The following is a 19,125-nucleotide window of genomic DNA, read 5'->3' on the forward strand; positions in this document are numbered from 1 at the left end:
GTGGAACACAGATGTTGACCTTTACCTTACTAATCCATCTGCTTACTCAGGCTTTTGCTTGAGGGGTGACGGCAAATGAATTTCTGCCTATAGGGCAAATTCCAGGATGTATGCATTACCGTGCCATTGACATTTGCCAGCCAATTCTTCTGTTTTCAAAGTAATTTTGTTCATCTGCCCAGGGAAATTAACAGTGAACTGTTACCAGGGTTTAAAAAGCGTTTCTGGAATAAAATTTCTTTTAACTCTTCCTATTTAAGTCATTGCTTGCATAAAGCTACTGAAGAGCAGAAATCCTCCTGAGAAACAGGAGTAGTGAACTTGATGAGTTCCTGTTGTGACTTTTTTATGTTCTCTGGTTATAGAAAGCCTTGTGCCATGGGCACTTCATCCATGACATGGGATCACAGTCTACTAGTAATGTTAGGATTAAACTTTTTCAGTTATATTGCTCTTGCAATATAGCTTTTAAATGTGCAGCTCGAATCCTGTAACTAAATACATAAACAGCAAGGAGACAGACTTAGTCATTTTCTGGCGAAGGAAAAACTTCCATAGCGATGGGAGTGGTGACACAAATATCCAGCTTTACATTGGGTCTGGTGCTCAGACTGCAGCTATAGAAGGTTATCTGTAAGAAAAGACAACTTTATTATGAAAGTGTATGAAAACGGACACATCGGGTCTCTTGGCAAGCAAGCTGATGCAGGCAGGCGTGTCTCTGTTTCAGATGGTAAGTGTTGGGGCTGATGAGGTTTCTTGAACGGGATTCCTCTCTTGCACATACCTACATTTGAGAATTAAAACCAGCGGAGAGCAGCATCACATAAACCTGTTTTCTTGTTCTTTATGGAAGATGAGTACTTTCTTATCCCAGGACCACTGGACCTGTTCATAACTGAAACCTTTAAAGTTTATGAACTGTGAAATTAGGTGACTAATAGGCAAGTGAATCATTAGGCAGAATGCCACAAAGGCCACATTCAAAGACTTCCTTGTTCCCATTTCTTGCATCTCCCTGTAGACAAACATATTTATTTCAGTACAACGTAATAAAAATAGCATCAAAAATTCTGCATGGCACTGAGATCCCACCTAATTGCAGGGGAATGGGATTTTCCCTGTGACATGGTAAATTAATAGATACAGTAGGTATCCACCTTCTCAGGGCATCATGCCTTGTGCCACAATGAGGCTCATCCATGGGCATGTAGGAGTTTTTACTGTTTTCTTCATGGTTTTTTATGTGGGAGAAAACCTTTGCAGCCTCTGTCTCTTATCTGCTGGAGATCTTTTTTGCTGTTCCAGACTGTGTCCTGCGCAAACAAGGGGTCAAAACAAGCAGGGAGCAAGGAGCTTATTTGTTTCAGGTCGTCCTGCCACAGGAGTATTCTGATGATAAAATCCTCCCAGCTGTTTTGAAAAGCTTCAGCATTCCTTTTGAGGAAGAAAAGTCTGACACAGTCCCAGGAACAAAACAGGACTCAAACCAGCCCAATCAATAACACTTCATTTGCTTACTGGAATGAAAACTCCAGAAGTGATTTTGGAGTGAAGACTCAGAGGACTTTACATTGCAGATTTGCACATGTCCTGGCTTTTAGATTTTACATAGATGTGATTCAGGAGCATTGAAGTGGTCCTCATCTTTATCACAACTCTCCTCCAACTTACAGTTTCATCAGTTATTTATTGTCATGTGGAATAGGAACGATGGCCAGGCTGTATATCTTAATTAAAAGGAACATCTGCTTAATATAACGCATAGTATAAATGGTATTTCCTTTGTATACGAAGCTGAATGAAATAATATATCGTCTATTGACCTAAGTTCCTGTGTGCCTATCGAATAACCATCAAAGAGCAGACTTCTTGACATCATGCACGTCCCCTTGAGGCAACATAAAAAATAAATATTGTAAGCTTACATAGAAGCAGGTGAGTCCAAAAGAGTAGAAGGGGATCTATGCATTCCTAGAGCACAAACTCTAAGTGGTAACAGATGAATCCAGACAGTGATTATAAAGCCCAGAGCTGGTTCATAAACTACTCCGGCTGCAATCTGTAGGGCCTGAGTGCAAAACTGTCAGTGATAGGCTTGTTTTCCTGTCTTTATAGCAAGAATAACTTCAGTTCTTCACATACATAGGGAGAATGGATGAACGGATACTGATGTTGTCAAGTTGTCTAAATGCCTAATAGGAGTGAAATCAAAATAACACACTTGAATGGTGAAACCGAAAATTAATTAGGTAAATTTTTCTAGCTTCACGCAGCCAGAGCATTCTTGTCAGGCCTGTCATATTCTCTGTTAATCTTGTTTGCATAACAAATATTTTAGTACTTGTTTTTTCTTTACAGAGCCTAAATTTCATGTGGGACTTTGCAGGGGGAAGAGCTGGATCCATGGTCAATAATCCAGGGGATTCTTGGCTGTTAACTTACCTATTCCTTGCTGGAGGTTACTGCTGGAGATGCTGTATCGTTGGGTAGATATCAAGGGCAGAAGGTCTGTTGGATGCTTTCTGCTATACTTTGGTACCTTGGTGCATAGCTTGCCAGCTGAGAAAAGGATGCTCTGCAGTGCTCTGGCACTTCAATACCTGACTCTTGTTGGTTAGGAACAGAAACGGGGGGGATTCCTCTGTGTTCATTCCTAATCCAGCTTCACCATGCCCCTTCCCTGTCTTGTCCCTGTGCTTTGGCTGCCAAAATGGAGAAGTGCTAGGGCTCGGCGTGGCTAGGGGCAGGGCCTTGAGCATGCCATGCTGACAGCGTGAAAACTTTTGGAGTGAACAAGAGAGGTCAGGGCTACAGAAAAGTTTATTTGCAAGCCTCTCTGTCTAGATGGTTCATATAATTATTTTCTGTGCTTATCCTGCTTTGCTCAACACGCAGCTAAGAAGAGTAACCGAGCCATTTTAGATGATTTGTTGCCTCAGATGTAGGAGTGCAGGATGCTACCTCAGTAGGCTGTGCTATGTTTGCTTTTCTGATGCTGGAAACCATCATCTTTGCTCTCTAAACAAAACATTTCCAACTGTCTGGCTTTGGGGTTCTACTTTAATCCTACGAGCTAATGTGCTGGTTTACTGTATTAATGCAGATTAGCTGAAAATAACTTGGCACATCAGGATTTTCTGCTCTTCTTACGCATTATAATCTCTTTGCTTTGGATGATGTTTATTACATACTGAGATAATAGGTTTAGTGCTTTTATGACCTCTGTAACATGTTCTTTTTGTGCTTCCCCTCAGAACTACTCTTGCTTAGCTAACCTTTCAGCCAGTAATCAGTCCAGCACAATTACCCTGGGCACACTGGCAGCCATTTCAAGGACTCTCTTGGGTTCAGTCCCGCTGCAAATCTGCTGCAAACAAAAAAGTCATTTGAGCTTATTAATTTTGGCTTATTAATTTCTTTCATTGCAGCTGCAACCAACTCAAGAGTCTTCTTCAGCCTTACTGCTCGGTTCCTTCCCAGCTGCTTTGTTTAGGATGCAGCATATGACATCTGAGGGCTCACTAGGTGAGGCTAATAGAGACCCTTCTTGGCTGCCAAAGCATTTAAGCCCACCATAGAGGGCTGCTGAAGGGATTGTCCCAGCAGGGGCTGTGTGGGAGGATGGCCTGTATTTATCTTGGTTGCCAACAGACTAGTTCTACTGCATCCATACGGGTTGTGGCTGTTTTGTATAGCTCAGTAATCTCTCTAATCCTCTGGCCAGATGTCCGATGGTATTGGGAGGCCAGAGGTGTTAAACTTCAGAGGTCCACACAGAGTCCACTTATTTAAATGCTGCGTGTTCACAGATTCCTAGGGCCTTTCTTCTGGTCACCATCTGTAGTCTTTCCAGCTCTTTGAGTCTGTTAATGCTGCTGTCTTTGTTTTTCCTCCATCAGCTCCTTCCTTTCTGTATCTTCCCAAGGATGTTTCTCACAGCCTACCTTATCTCCTCTTCTGCATAGGGGATCTGGAGTTACACAGCCACAGCCAGCACTTCTGTTATTTTTTGGTGGAGATTTGCCTGCTCTATGTTTTGGGCTCAGCAGGAGCCTTGCTAGGAAGCTGGGGATGGTAAGCGGTGCCGCTGTGCCCTGCATTGTGCCTGGCTATGGTTTAGGTCCCTTTTCCCTAATGCTCTTCTGCTCATGCTGGCCTAAGCTAAGAGCAATTCCCTCATCTCTTTGCAAAAGTGCTTTCAGAAGGAAAAGCTTGACATGTGTCTTTGATACAGTGCGGGAGCGAAGAGGAGGGAGTCAGTCTTACTAAAGGCAATTAATTCTGCTGCTGACAGTGAGCCTGCGTGCTCCTTGTTCTAACTTTCTCTCCTCTAAAGATGACTTTTGCAAACGGATGGAGATTGTCAAAGCCTGTAGCTTCAGATACTATGCCACCTTTAACATCACAGTGAGAGGAGACTCCACCATCTGTCATCGCTGGGAAAACGGCAACATTACCATTGTCTCTGTCTTCACAGGATTAAAACATGACATCAGAGGCAGTCTACATCTTCTCTCTGCTTTTTGCGCAAGGATTTCCCCACCACCACCCCCTTTAGCAGTTTGCTTCTGTTTGAGAGGTAATGAGGGCTACCGTCTTCCACGTGCCTTTTATCAGGGAACAGTGGTCTTCAGCAGACTCATTAAAATAATGGATGGCCTCAGGTGGTTAATTATGTCTGAAAGTTTCTTGCTGTCCAGCAGCAGGAAAGCTTTCTGACATGGGATGTGGATAGAGGTATAGTCTTACAATGACAGCCCTTCTACCATATCCTTTAAGACATCAGGCAGAAAAATGATGGGTTGATACCACCAAACCCAGATGAATGATCTGCTTTGTTTAGGTGGCGTGATCAGTTTGGCTATTGGGAGCGGCTAGATTTCAGACTGGGAGGATAACAGCAATTCATTTGGTACATGGGAATCGCTGTTGAGTTTGCAAGGCATGTTGTAAATGTGGCTAAGGGAAGAAAAAAGAAATCTCTCATGGAGGCCATCATGATTGAGGAGAAAAGAACTTGGGCTCACCAAGCCCTTCAAGCTATGCTGTCAAAGAAATGCGTGTTCTGGTTAATCCATCACTTCTGATGACAGGTTGCATATGGTGAAATGCTTGAAACGTGCTTCCTTTGTCCAAATTCTTATTCCTTAAAAGCTGGCTTTAAAAACTGTGTTAGTAATAGAAGAGAATTCTTCTGCTATTGAAAAAAAAAAAAACGTATCAAGCACAAGTCTATGAAATGCATGTGTTTAGCTTAATGGAGTTCAGGTTTCCTCTGAGTCAGAATTCAAGGTAAATTTGGTGGTCCTGACAGGATCTGGACATTTGGGACCTCAGCTCTCGTTTAGACACAGACCAGATATTGGGAGCTGCTGCACTTTCAGTTCTTTGAACTTCCCTGGTGGTAGTGGTACTGCTGAGCAGTTGCAAAAATTCATCTATTTTGTTACTTTACTAAATGAGCACTCAGTCATGAAGTATATGGGGCTGGCACCCAGATACGTTATGTGATATCCAGTTTAATTAAAATCAGGACTTGTTTTCAAATAGGCTTTTGCAATAGAGAACCACAGCCAGATGACACAATAGAATGTGTGTGAACCAGGTTCTTTGGGAAATCCTATGCAGAGGCTCGAAGGTGTTTTTAAGGCCTTTCAGTTTACTTGACTATTTCAAGTAGCATTGGAGACAAGGTCCTCTGGACTTGCTTAGGGTGGGTGAGCTTGTGACATATGAGACAAAGTCCATTCTGCTATGGGAACTGAAGGAAAAAACCTGTAGCTTGCAGCTCTTGGAAGTCAGTCCATTTTTCTGTGTGTGTGCAGGTGCCTTATTCGTACCTCAATCCCTACGTGGAATCTGTATGTGCTGCTCTAATTCAAATAACAACAGGTGCCTGTTTATAGGTTATAAGTAACTGAAATTACTCACATGGGTAACATTAGAGATCAAAGCTGTAAGGAAGTGTGTGTATGACCAGGGACTTAGCGTTTGATGGGTGCTTATGAGCTGTAAGGAACATCTGCTCTTGGTGGGTAGCAATTTCTTTTCTATATTGAATATTGAAGGGGGTTATCATACTGTGGAATGGGTTTCCTTCTTCCTTTCATCTCTGTGGCATTTTTTCTTCCTGCTCTGATTTCATATGGGTTGAACAATCATTATGAAAGACCAGTAGGCAAATGCATACAGAAACAATTTAGCTTTGTATGGTGTCAGATGCTGTTATGAGAAATAGTTTTGCAGGTTTCTACTTAAAATCATAACTAAAGAACACTGATGTGCCAAGTCTGGGCAGCTGCATAAGGTCCTCTGTCAGAAATGTGAGTCAGCTATCCTCCCAGATGCCCATGGCCTGCTTAATGTGCTGATGTGGGCAGCATGAAAAATTCAGATTTTTCAGAAATGAGCCTTTAACATTTGTTTATTCTCAAGAAGAAGAAGTTCCTGAGCTTCATGGTTGCAAGGAATGCCTTTCAGATGTAGACCAAGAGTAAAGGATGTCTCTCAAAGCAAGCCCCCTCCTCTGCTCCTTGGATGACCCAAAGTTGATGATTACACTTCAAACTGAATTTTAAAAATCAGCAAGATTTGTATGCCTGTGTCATTGCAGCATTAGTGCTAATTCTGTATTTGTTGGTTAAGGAGCTTAGGGAAGGCTTTGTATGCCAGAGGTGGGGGTGCTGCTGGGGCTTGCAGCCATGAATGTGTAGCAGAGAGAGTTTATTGTGTCCTTTCCTTCTCTTTGTCTTCCATTTCTACATAGCTTCTGTGATTGAGTTGGTGTTAATCTTTGTGCACCATCATGGGGCAGTGAGGAGATCTGAGTCCATCTTCGGCTACACATTTGGTAGCTAAAGGCAGCAATCCCCAATGAGGCTTCTTGGCCTCAGACTGCATAAAACCTACCTCCAGGTCCCCCGTGGCCTTGGTGGCCTTGTGATGGGGTTGCGCTCTCACCCCTGTGCAATAGCTCCAGGGAAGTCAGGCCCTCTCCTCCCCTCTCCCTTGGGACTCCATGCAGAAGAGAAACCACCTCTGGAGGCTCCAGGGCTAGGGAGGGACACAGTGCAGGGTTGGGAAGAAGGACTCAAGCCACACTTGAAACTCCACAGTTCTTTTATTGATGGCGGGGAGACATATGCAGGCCTGCTGTAATAATATCTCCCTTGTGTGCCCTGCAACCTTTGCTGGAGGTCAGTCAACCTCCATAAGGTTCAAACTCATCTTCCGCAGGGTCCACTTCCACTGATTTCTTGTCACCTTTCACGTGACAATCACCACATCATTTAGCCCATTCTTCAGGCTTTGTGGCACACCACCTGGTGTTTGAGCACACCTGATGCACTATCCCCGCCTATGCTTCCCTGCACCAGGCCTGCTGCAGGGCATCTTGGCATTCCAGGAACAAGGAACTTGGTGAGTTGCAGGCCAGCCCACAAAAATTTGCAAGAGAGTGAGGCAGAAAACATCGCTTGGGATCAGTAGATGACATGCTCCTGTGTTTTGTGCAGCCAATTATTTCAGTGTACAGTAAATTAGAACTGAGTATAGGCAAAGCCTGCCTCTGTTGCCCTGATGTTCCCCCCCAAGCAAAAGGGACTGCAAGGCATGAAGGGACTAGGTTGTTGCTGGAAGGATTTGGTGGGAAATACCCAAGTGTTCTTCCAGAAGAGAGGGTGCGTGGGGGGACTGAGTAAAGCAAGGAGAATGAAGCACTTAGCTTGACAACTGCATTTAGTTCCCATCCTGCACGGTCCCAAGTGCAAAGATAAGAAACCACTGTTTTTCAAGACATTGCTGACAGCTCTTGCCAGGAAGGGCTGGATGGACTTTTTACTGGCACCTTAGCATTTTTGATCAATAGCTTCACAAATGGGAGGGAGTTAATACCCTGCCATCTCATTCTTTTTCATTTTTTTTTTGATAGTGCTTTATTTTAATCATTTTTTGTCTTATTGAAAAAAAGAGTAGTACAAATGCTCAAGGATTAAAGTAACTTTCTAAGTCCAACAATTTGGATTTGTCACTTCAAAAGCAGTTTCCTTTGAGGAACACGAACACTGCATTAAAGCTTTATTCCAGACTGGTAATTAAAAGGCTAAATCCCATATACAGCATTACAACTCTAATGTGACTGGAAGAGGATTGTTCGTTAGAGCCCATAGGGATTTCTATTATGGCTTTGGGGACTGATAGCCACCCATCGTATCGTGAATCCTATTACAGCAGACACCAAACCACACAGCATCATGTTACAGCTCTCCATTGGCATGATTTTGAGCAGCTGCCACCTTGCACAGAGGAACTGTGGATTCACATTTTGCCCCTGCCAGACAAATGCTCGTGTAAGCCCAAAAGACATCCCCATCTGCCACAGAGCCATTATTCCTGCCTGTAGATCAGGTTCATCACATGCATTCAGTGGAGGAAAACCACACCACGGTTCATGACAGCCCCTGGAGTGGGGTTGAATTACCCAACTCCTTGTTTCCCAGCACAGGCCACCAAAGGAAGCTAACTACCAATGGGATCTTGCTGGTGGCTAGTGCCTAGGAAGCAAGGAAAAGCCTCTCCTCTTCCATTTGCTTGCTTAAACATCTCAGGAGTTCCCTGGGTGTGATTTATGAGGTTATGTCTCCTGCAGTTTGCAGAAATACAGTGCTAGAGGCTCACCCATCTCTAGTTTGTAATACTCACATTAAAGTAATAGAAGCTTTAAGTGCGTATTGTGCTTGCCTAGATATCGATAAGAGTCTACCAGGAACCATTCTTATGTCACACAAGGTCCAGTTTTAGGGCACAAATACAACTTAGCCCTGAGAGCTGGGACCAGCCAGTATGTTTACTGCACCTTCACCGAAAATGGCAAGGCACCTTTGTATGAAAGAAAAAAAAAAATAAATCAAGAAAACAGAAAAAACTGACAGCAAAAACATTGCAAACCCTGGGGAAATGCCTTTCACCACCACATCACCATCCCTTCAAGAACAACAAGTCATTTTTACCTATTCCCTTCTTAGTGGACTCAGACCCCAACACTTTCTACCTTGTCCTGCTGCAACAATTACAGCTATTTCCTGTCGTCAGGCCTGGGCTAATTGTCAGTCAAGGCCAGCTGACATCCCCCACAAGGGCAACAGAGGCAGGCTTTGCCTAAGCTCAGTTTTTATTTACTAGACATGGAAATAACTAGTCACACAAAACACAGGAGCATGTCATCCACTGATCCAAAGCATTTATTTTAAAATCAAGATGTGTGTTTTGACCTGTGATGTTGGTGCCACACATCACTGTGGTATGTGAGTATAGATGCTCTTAAATGGATTTTTCTGGGTTAAGTCTGGTTTTGTCAGCTCCAGTGTTGAGAATTTTATGGTTTTGGTGTATCTCTAGGCATTGGATTTTCAGGGTAGCTTGACTTCAGTGATTATAGTTGACCATATTTTCAAAGAATGTAAATAATCTTTTTACAGCAAATACAATTACCTTGCTGGAAAACCTGATTGGATACAATAAAAATGGTCATTTAAGAAAATTTCACCAGTTTCCTTATTTTCCATGTTACTTAGAGCAATTAGGCACACAGAAATTTTCTCTAAGAGCTTCAGTCCCTCTCAAGCCAGGGTTTATCTACCTGAAAGCTGCTCTGCATCAGCTTGAACTCATTCAGATTAGACTCTGCCTTGCAAAAGGAGACAGAACTCCAGTCTGACAAGGCTGGGACAGGATGGCTGCTGGGATGGCATTCTGTGCCAGTATATCAGTAATATATCTCTGCACGTTTTGGGTGGCATGGGGATGCGGCTATTTGAGACTATTACTGCCCTTTGCTTTTTGTGTATTTAACGTGGCTAGTTGATGAACTCATAATAAAACCTGAATCTGAGCCCTCTCAAGCTCTGTTCTTAAGTACAGAAATCCATCGTGTATATATATATATAAAAAAAAAAAGGCTCAATCCCCTCTCCTGTTTCTGTGTTATTTATTGCTCCTTGTGCCCTCAATTCCCTGAGATATTGAGCCTCTCATGCACAAAACGATAGCCTTCCATGAACTTACAGAAATGGAAACACATTGCATAGCAAGCGAGTACGTTGCTGTGGCAAGTGAAGAGAAAGCTTAGGGAATGGCAGTTTGGCCCACTGCTGCATTACTGTACTGGGCTTTTTGCTAATTTGAGATTTTCCTGGAGTAAATTGCTGAAATTTCAAAGTCATAATGTTATAAAGAGTTTGAAATATTTGGAGCCATCAGAACTGCTTCTGTCCTGAACAATTACAGCAGAAAGCTCTAGTTATTGTGTCTGGCATCTGTTGTGCAAAGTGGACGTCGTAGGCGCTAGGTCTGCATTTCAGGACTTGCGTTGCAGGGCAGAGGAGCTGCCTTTGGACTTACTCTGTATTGCCCCCACTAAAGCAGTGCATGTCAGTAGGAGCCCTGTGTCCCGCTTGGCTCTTCAGCATGGAAAGTGGCTTTTCAGCGATGGTCATCTCAGGTCTAAAAAGGTCCTTGGGAACTTGCCATGTGAAATGACTGTAGGAAAAGGTCATGTCAGACTGACTGAGTGACTCTCTGTCTTCCTCTCTTCTTCCTCCTGTGTTTATCAGATCATTTGAAGCCATCTATCTACTTAGTTGTCACCACATTGACTCTTTGCTATTAAGGACCATTAATATTCTAAGAGCCGTACACTATCTGTGTAGCCCGGCTAATTATAAAAGACAAAACAGGTACCTCGCAAAAGTCTTGCACTTTTAGGGGAATAAGCCCAGAAGGCTTCTGTCAATGCTGTCATTTAAAGTCAAGAAGTGGAAGCTGCAATAGCAAAGCACTTGTGTGACTGTTGTGGGCACGATCTGCTAAATCGCCTCCAAAAAGGGCTTTTAAGTCAAAAGCGAAAATTCTGCACAGCCAGATTTGACTCTGCTTTCTCTAGAACCTCTTTGTACCCTTCTGGAAATACAGACAGTCCTGAAAAAGAGATGTGATTGCGGTTTTATATTCCTTTTTGTGCTCCCTAAGAATTATGAAAGATTGGAACCCATAGGGTCTGGTGGGACCTGCTGGGAGCCAACTACTGCATACTCCTGCTAGATACATATCCTGAGCCCGATGGGCTGCTGTGATGCTCTCAGAGATAAAGAAACTCTGCACTGTCCCAAAGGTGGGTGGCAGAAGTCACCACCGTCCATCTGGCTTCCAAGAAGCCAGCTCTGCCCTTCAGGCGGGAAGTCAAGGACTGCGGGAAGTGTTGACTGTTTGGTCTGTAATTAAAAGAAAGGTACTTACAAGAACCTATTCATATCCTTTATGATCTCCCCCAGGATCGTTTAACTGACTAATTTGGACAGCCCAGACAACAAATGAGGACTCGGTCTCCTCTCTTTCTACAACTCTGTAAACATAATCCTTGATTGATTGGCCTCTAATACATCAGACCTAAATGAAAAATTAATTAGATTGGCTACAACCCTGAAGTGAGCACTTTACTGCTTTGTTGTTTTGTCCATTTGATCCTTTCTTCTTTGATTTATGGGCAAAGGAGAAAGGGGAGAGAAAAAAGAGGAGGAAAAAGAGGTTTGTACTGGATGTCACTCGAAGTCAGATGGGTTTATTGAAAGCTGAGCTCTGCTCAGCCAAAAAGCAGAATGAACAGCAGCAGCAGCGGTATTCCCCTGGCATGTGCCATAGAGGTGGAAAGGTTCAGAGGGAGCAGCTCCTCTCCCCAAAAATCTATGCCCTGAGTAAAGCCCCTACTTTTGGCAATTTGGATTTCGCCTGGTTCCAGTCTCTTGGTTTGCATGCCCCTTTGATTAATTTTTTTCTCCCTGAAATTATAGGGCTGGTGCTATGGATCTGCCTTTGAAAAGGCCAATAAAAATATGTTTTGTTGGAGGTTGCAAGGATCGCCATTGCTCATTTTCACAAGAAGTGCCAGAGTCTATGAGAGCTGACCAATATGATTTTGGTTTGTCTTGGAAAAAATCTGACTTTCTTGAATACTGCATTGTCTAAACACTAGCTAAACACAAACAACCACCACGCTTAATAATCTCAAAGGATGAAGTGTACCTCATGGTGAAAAATGAACCAACTGCTTTCTAGGTTTGTAAAGTATTGTAGTGGAGTTAGATGACTTGCAAAATAAATTTTTAAAAAAAAACACAGTGAAGAGTGGAAACAAAAAATCTGAGCTCGACACATCCAAGGGTGGAGGGCAAGTGAACAGCATATTGTTAATCACAGCCAAATTTTGCCAAAGCCCAAGGCCCAGAAAGGCAGTTGAAAAATAGCAGTATATTAAAAACAAACCAGTCTAATGGCCAGAAGGAAATAATGTGACTCTAAAGTGAAGTACGGTTGAAATGAGAAACTTTTTCTGTTATCTAAAGAGTTATTAAAAGTGAGGGGAGAAATTAAATTGAATTCCAGAGAGCAGTTATATGGGCGGATATTTATAAATTATTGCCTTAGTGTGGCTTTATCCTGAAACAGAAAACATTTGAGACAAGTTTGAAACATACTTTTTTTTTTATTTTTTGGTAAATAGTGTAGGAAATCCAGAAGACAATTCCCATTTGATAGAAATTACTGTGATATAAACAGTGATGCCCTATTTCAGGAAAGATTTTAAATGCAAAATTAAAGTTTTGCATGCATATAATGTTTCAAGGGTCTGCTGCTACCAGAAAGCTCTTCATCAGCTGCCCGGACACAGGAGACCAATAAACAATGTACCCGGGTTGGAGTCTTGATTTCCTGCTTGGAAAACGCTTTCTTTACAAGCCATTCCTCCCACTTTTTTCCTCTCTCTCTCTTTCCTTGCTTGATTATACAGGATTCAGCCCCAAAGCACAATCCTGAAAACTAGTCTGTGTGGTTTTGAGGTAGAAACTATATTGTGTGTACGCATGTATGGTTTGTGTGCAACATTTTTAAATAGACTTTAAAAGAGGCTTGGTTATTCTGAGTTCACCTGACTGGAAGGGGAACCAACAAAATTCAGATTTTTTTCCATTCCCAGGTCAAAACCTCCAGGGGTAAGCCAGGCAGAGTGGGGACTTCTGCCAGGATTTCCACAATCCTTACTCTGATTAATTAGGAAGCTGGTGCCAGCTCGGGGGCTCTATCTCACATCTTGTAACGAAAGCTTTCAAAAGGACTCTCCTTTTTTTTTTCCTGCCACAAAAGCGAATTTCACAACTGTGGTATTTTTTCACTAAATGAAAGCACAGGTTTTTCTCCAGCTGGAGTGCAGTCCAAGCCAGCCTCACTCACAAGACAAGCTGGAAAATGCTCAAACTTCAAGCAGTGGTAACATGTAGGGGGCAGGTCTGCACCCGCAGGGAGGGGGGCTACTTGAACGTGCACAGGTTAAGCACATGTGTATCCAGTAGTTTGCTTCAAATATTTTCTTCTGATTTCCCAATTTGATTGCTGGGTTTGAATGGGAAGGGCTCATAGTGTGGTTTGGAGTGTAAAGCTTGAGATTTCTGGTCTTAAAAGGAATTTTCCTGACTTCAGTGCAGGCACGCAGTGCCGTGTTTCATGTGTAATGTATAGCCTTATCTACAATTCACCCAGCTTGGTTATCTTTGAAAAGGATACTTTCTGTTCCTGTTACCCTAGTGAGATTCTTCCTTCCACTTCTGGTGAAAAATAACATGGCACAGCAGGCTCCTGGTCCAATTTTTGTGCACCTTCTTACCTGGGAATTTTCTGCCCTACGATGTCATGGTAAATTTTATTGGGACTATTTACAGTTTTCCTGTGGGCTCCCACATTTTATTATGCTCATGGTGACCTTTGAGAGTTACAAATGAGACTGGAGCGGGAAGAGAGGATTGTTTTGCCCAAAGCCATTTTCATGTTTGACAAAGACGATGCCTTACCTAAAATGGTATAGCATGAACGTACTCCAGCTGGTCACAAGACCAAAAGGAGAATAGGTATAGGCATTACTGCGTATTTTCTCATTACAGATTTCAAATTCATCCCCTTGACTTTTCTCAAAAATTCTGCTATTTCCAGGGAAGCAGTATCTGAACACCTCTGTGAAATAAATGATAGCGGCCCCTTCTCTGGATGGGAACAGCCTGCCTGTGGTAAGGATAACAAACCCATGCCACAACTGGGTCAGGGAAGCCAAATCTGCACAGGGCATTTGGCACTAGAGACTTGGTGGCTGTGGCCCTGCACTTACAACCACTGTTGTGTTGGCTGGGATTTTCCAGTCTGGCTACTGAATGCCATTAAGTTATACAGAAAAAGAAAAGCCCATCATCCTCTCTATGGTTGCAGTAACACTTATGAAATTCAGCTGTATCACAAGGAAGCAGAGGCAATAGCATTTCTCTTTCTGCTTAAGATGGTGTACATAAACCATTACATTTTCGTCCCTTTGCATCTCTAGCCAGCTTTCCTCCTAAGATCCTCATCGGCTGCAGCCCCAACTATTCAGAATACATTTTAGGTTTAATTCATTAATTTCAGTGATTTTTTCCTAAGAAAATAGCATGGGAGATACTCTTAGGAGCAGTGCAGAGAGCCCAAGTAGCAGTGGCCATGATTCCTGTTCCCCTGTTGCAGACTGTTACCACTGCATTTCTGGCTGAGACAGGGCAAGCTACTACTAAAAAACTCATGGAGTGAATAGTTTAACACTTTCAATTTTCTGTGAAAACCACCAACATTGTAGTTTTCTGCAAATGCTAGTTTTCTTTAAGATTTCATTTTCTGCAGATTTTCTTGGGGGAAAAATATTTTTCATCATCTCTTTTTCTGGTTTTGGGTGCTTGGCCCTATCTCTGGAGGGGAAGGAGAAATTGTGATGCAACTTTTAAATAAATACATTTAAGAATCTACCACTGAGACTTCCTGTATAAGTTTTTGGACATTATCAAATGAAGCCATTAGCTTCTGAGAAGGATTAAAATAAAAAATCTTTGAAGTTAGAAATTTGTCTTGGCAAGTTAGCTCTGTGAGAATAGAATGGTTTGGGTTTTTTTTTTTTTTTTCTTTTAACAAAGAGGAAAATGATGTGTTGAAACTTTAACCTGATCAGATCAGTGTCTGAGAACTGAGGATGAAATATTATCCCTCTTAACATCAATGTCAAAGTCCCCACTGATTTCAGTAGAGTTATGATAAATTCTTATGGAAAATGACACATCGCATTAAAGTATTCTCAACTTTTTCTCTCTCTTTTTTTTTTTTTTTTTTTAAGTAATGTATCTCATGAGCCATATACCCTGTGCTTCCTCTCTTCTCAAAAAATAATACAGCTTTTGTGAGAAAACCAGATCCGGCCATCCTTTATGCATTATGTAGCTGTAAGCTTTTGCGGTACTCGATTGAGAGCAATAGGCCGAATCAGATACTTTGAATGAGGTACATGCTTAACTTTTGGGGTGACTGGGACCACACAAGCAGTTCTATGAACCCTCTGTCTTGCAAATACTTTCTATCATTTTTAGTGCAGCTACTAAACAGTATAAGGTGTGAGAACAATTTCTTCACTGCCATCTCAGAAATATGTTGGCATTGGGAGTGTGTTCAGGTAATAATAATCAAAGGGCTGGTTATTCCTGTTAATGTTATTAAACCCATTTCTGAGCTGGTGGTTTATTGCTTGCTGGATGGAGCACATGAAGTTCCTGCTTCAGCCTTAGAAAGGGCAGATGGAATAGTCCATAGGTTTGGGTTAGGGGCACAAATGAAGACAGGGTCGCATTAGTGGTGACAACCTTCAACAGGAACATTATTCTTTCCAAATATGACTGCCTGCTGTGCTGGGCAATTCTGCACTTGAAGGACGGAGGGGAAAAGATTAGTAGACTGCCATTTCAGACCCCTTTGGGTCTTTAGAAGTGCTCAGCATTGAGCAGCCACCATGCTGAGCACCAGGAACTGTGAGGGACCAGTATCAAGCTACATGAGCTTCAAATGGCGACTGAGCTCGTTTAGGAACCTCTCTCCAACTTGTGTGTTGAGCTGGTTTAGAAATCTGTACCTTTAACTGCAAAACTTTTTGACTTACACGTTGATCTGATTATTTCAAGCCTGTAAATAGCTTTTATGATGCAGCTCGGTTACCTTACTTATTCCAGTTTTCCATTTTGCTTCTATCTTAGTTTATTTTATTACAGGGAATGATACAGCCCAGAGGATTTTTCTTCATATCAAAGTTGCCAATACTTTCCTCGTAAAATGTAGTCTATATCTGATGGAAATGGGCTCAGCCTACAAGGGAAATATTCTGAAGGTAATATCAGCATTACGAATCTCTCATTGGTCTGGAATTGGGTAGGACCCAATCCTGCAAACATCCTCATGAATAGTTTACCTTGAGTACAAAATTCCTCTTGATGTCAATGAAGCTGCTTTGATGTAACATGCCTAAAAGTTTGCAGGATGGGATTTTAGGCTTTTATTTGGCATAGCACTTGAGCATGTGCTTAAAATTAGGAATAGGCTTGTGTTCAAGGTGAAGCACATGCTTTCCATTGCCAAACTAGGATGCTTTTTAGTGCCTTTCTTGTATCAGAGGCCTCATCCCTGTTCAGGCCAGGTAGCTGGGCTCTTCTGTCTGCCTAGAGCCTGCCTAAATTTAATGAGGCCTTTGGCAAATGGGGCTTTAAGCTCAAATGGTAAAAATCAGAATCGCAGCTCATAATTTGCAATTAACAACTGATGACAGTTATGACAATGGAGCAAATAAGTGCATTAACTTATTAATAGCTCATTTAATGAATTTCAGGTCACTGTGCAACGGTGCTAAGGGCTGGCTTTGGCAAGCCGTGTTTCTGGTCATTGGCTGATGTGCTGATTAAAATGGATTATGGTTTTCTATCCTGACTTTCCTCACTCTGTTAGCAGAGTGGGGCTGTTTGGGGCCTTACTGTTGAGGATAATTTCTTGCAAGCTTAAGGAAAGGAAGAGTGGATTTAGCGGCCTGACCTGCCAGTCAGATACGCTGTGCTTCTTGCAGACTAGTCAGGCATATGCACCCTTAACTCTCTTTGCCTTTACTTGAAAATAAGAAGTTGGGGGTGCCAGTTTTGTAAAACGAAGTAATTTTGCCTTCTAAAGAAGCCAGTAATGAGGGGAGGGAAAGTAATCACCGAGGGTCTGCAAAGGCTTAATCTACAAAACGTTCCACTTCATTTTGATATCTTACCTGTTTTTAAAATGCTTAAATAATATCCCAAGTCATTTTCAGACACGATTTTTTAAGTTGTAAGGAAGTCAATTGCCTTGACCTACCATTGCCTGCAATTCTTACAGGAATCTCACCTGGATAATTTTTGAAATTGTTGCCGAGATGTCAAGAAATTAATATGTTGCAGAGTTATTTCATACCCTGATCACTTGCCCTGTTCTGATAACTTCTGTTCCTGGTTCAGAGCAACTATCTCACGTTATATTTGAAGAAATTTGATTTTTGTTTCTAGGCAGGAAACAGTTTTGGGGTGTAAAATCTGTTCTCTGGAGTTTGCAGCGGGAGGGGCGCAGAAATGGGGAGTACTTCCTTTGAGGGATGGCTCGCAGATGGTTTCTCTCCAGCAAGCTGCTTTGTGACCCGTACACCGGAAAACAACACTCTTGGTAATACCAGCCTTGTCCTGTCCCCCATTTTGACTACAATATGTTGCAGGCTGCCATCAGATAACACTTGGTGTCCCCCCATTCTTGATCCTGTTTTTTTGAGCTTGGGTTAAAGCAGTGTAGCCATTTTGCTGGGTTTGGTCCCAGATCCTTGTCCAATGTGACAGCCAGAGATGATCTGATGCGTCTGGGAGAAGGGATGGAAACGCTGGTCTTGCCCTGCACCCTGCTTGTTGAGTGTGCTGGCACAGTGGCAGAACTGGGACTGCTTTTCAGTGGGTCTCTGCTGAAACCTGCTGTCTGCTGTGCTCAGCCCACGTGTGTGAGGGGATGAGAGCACACAGCACCTTGCACGGACGCAAGCCCCCTCGGGGGGGGAGCAGTGCCGGTAGGTCAGGGCGCCCAAAATATGGGTGAGGGGAAAGCAGCCGGTGCAAGCTGGGTGCCAGCTTACTGATTTACCTAGGACTAACAGATCAAAATAAATGCAAATCCGAAGTGTAATCACTGACCTGATATGTCATGCTTACTCTATGGATAGGAAGAAGAGAATAGAGCACTAGCAACAACTGTGATACAGTCATCGAGTACTTCAGTTTGAGAGATTTTTCCAGTGGTAATTAACATATTTAACTTATTTCTAAAGATTTACAAACATTAAATGCCACTAAGCATTCCCTGCCATGAATGTCAAAGAAGCTGATATAACTTTGGAAGCATATATTTCATCCATCATAACACTCTTGTCACTTAAATGGCACTCAATCCACTTAAAATTACAGCGATTATGGAAGAACATCAAGTTTCATCAGCAGTGATTACGCTGTGATTATCACACACACACTTCTCAGGGCTCCTTTTGCTCTTATGCAACTGCCAGTTTGCAAATACATGTTGGGAAAGAGTGTTTTGGGCTCGGTAGATAAACCTGGCGTTTCCATCCCATCAGAGTCAGTCTTTTCAGCATGTTAATTTGTACTTTGGGCAGAGAAATTTAACTCTTCAGAGTGATTTGAAGCAGGAAAGAAGTTAAAGTCTTAGTGAAGACCTTCTCCTCCATCTGCAGAGGACCACACTGGTTAAACTAACTGTAGGGAGCTTTTGGTCAGCCACTTCAGGCAGGATCTTTTCCTGACTTTCCCTCATCAATCCACTGAGACCCATTAGAGGCTGTCCTGGTTTCAGCTGAGATAGAGTTAATTTCCTTCATAGTAGCTAGTATGGGGCTATGTTTTGGATTTGTGTTGGAAACAGTGTTGATAATATAGAGATGTTTTTGTTATACAGAGGTGTTTTTTGTTATTGCTGAGCAGTGCTCACACAGAGCCAAGGCCTTTCCTGCTTCTCGCACTGCCCTGCCAGTGGGATGGCTGGGGGTGCACAAGGCGTTGGGAAGGGACACAGCCGGGACAGGTGACCCCAACTGACCAAAGGGGTATCCCATACCATATGACGTCATGCTCAGCTTATAAGGGGCTTGGGGAAGAGGAAGGACTGGAGGGGGATGGGGCG

Source organism: Grus americana, chromosome 4 (genome assembly GCF_028858705.1).
Source record: "Grus americana isolate bGruAme1 chromosome 4, bGruAme1.mat, whole genome shotgun sequence".
In the NCBI taxonomy this organism is placed as follows: Eukaryota; Metazoa; Chordata; class Aves; order Gruiformes; family Gruidae; genus Grus; species Grus americana.